The following is a 1,549-nucleotide window of genomic DNA, read 5'->3' as shown; positions in this document are numbered from 1 at the left end:
CTGACTGTCGGGAATTACCTGATCGCTAGCAACTCTGTAATTTTAAGAAGTAGATGTTTATTTCACTCTAGAATATTTTTGTAAAAATCAGGATGGCCGCTTTATCATAGTCAATGAAATTTTTAAAATCGAACTCAATATTTTGTATTTAAAGTAATAAAAACTGAGCTGCAAATGAAAGCACTCAAACTAAATATTTTAAACTTTAAACTTTTAAAATTGAAGTTTAAAAAATTGTTTAATTCAAAATTTTTCTATACAAATCCTCAATAATTTATACGTATAAAATGGAAGCTATTGACAATTTCCGACTGAACAATTTAAAATTAAATGCAGTTAAAATGCCAAATTAAAAATTTTGAACTTTCATAAACTATAGATTTCAAAAATTCAGTTCCAAAAATATAAATCAACATTATGATTTTCAATGCCCTAAACTAAAAAATCAATCAATGAACTTTAAAACTTTTAAAATTATATTATTTAAGCAATTTTAAGCTAGAGACATTAAAAATTGAACGATTGCATTTTTTTTATAAACTGAACACTTCTTTAATTAAGGGTTCAATTATTTTAATTTTAAATATTTTTAAAATCCTTAAAATGCTTCAAAATTTTATTTAAAGATCTATATTTGGTTTAAAATTAGGCCGAGGAATATTTGTACCGAAATTTGTCGGTACACTCAGACATATTCTTTAAATTATTTCAAATCATTTCAAGTTTTTAATTGATTTTGAATTTTTTCAAAACTTCTAAATATATCTTCAACTTAGTCGAATTTTTTCTAAGAATAATAAGTTTTCAATTGTTATATATACATCAAAATTCAACAATTTGACTTGAAATTAAAATTTTTTTAAATACAACAATTAAAATTGTGACGTTAAATGTTTTTTTTTAATCTTCAAATATTTAATTTGTCATTGCTGATCGTTCTTTTTCTTAATTAAAATTTGTTTAATTGAATGGTTTAAAATGGAATATTTTAGACTGTAATAATATTTGAAATTTAATAACAGTTACATTTTTAAAGTTAAAATTTGGAAATTTTTTAAACCAAAATCTACGCTGAAAAATTAAAAATGTAAAGAGGAAAATTTTTTAAGTGAAAGATTTTCGAATTAAGCATTCTAAACTGAATGACATTATGATTGAGAAAGATAACAATTTAACTAATTAATAAACAAAAAACTGTTGAAATCAAAGTTGGACAGATTTTTTTTCTCTAAAAAATTTGTAAAATTACCAGTCAAAAATAAATTCACTGTCATTTCCCGGTTTCCCGTTTCACCGGCGATTCTGAAAAATATTTGTAGTAATTATAATGTATTTGTTTAAACAATAAATACTTTAAATAAATGCCTTTAAGAATTCTAATAGTGTGATGAGTCCGAGGCCTGTAAATGAACAAGATTTCTACAAAATGTTTTCTTTTATTTTTATTCGTTCGATTTCATTTGTAGCAAATTAATTACATAATATTATCTTCCAATGCGCTATTCTAAAAGTAGGTCTAGTTAGTATTGGCAAACGAATTATAATCGAC

At 23.0% G+C, this 1,549-nt stretch overlaps 1 protein-coding gene across 1 annotated transcript in view; it reads left to right on the top strand.

Annotated features, from left to right (window-relative positions):
• LOC117178439 (mediator of RNA polymerase II transcription subunit 24-like) overlaps positions 1–1,549 on the top strand; it is a 36,662-nt gene that overhangs the window by 34,506 nt on the left and 607 nt on the right. The window lies entirely within an intron of this gene.

Source organism: Belonocnema kinseyi, chromosome 8 (assembly GCF_010883055.1).
Source record: "Belonocnema kinseyi isolate 2016_QV_RU_SX_M_011 chromosome 8, B_treatae_v1, whole genome shotgun sequence".
NCBI lineage: Eukaryota > Metazoa > Arthropoda > Insecta > Hymenoptera > Cynipidae > Belonocnema > Belonocnema kinseyi.
This window is presented reverse-complemented; position numbering and strand designations above follow the sequence as displayed.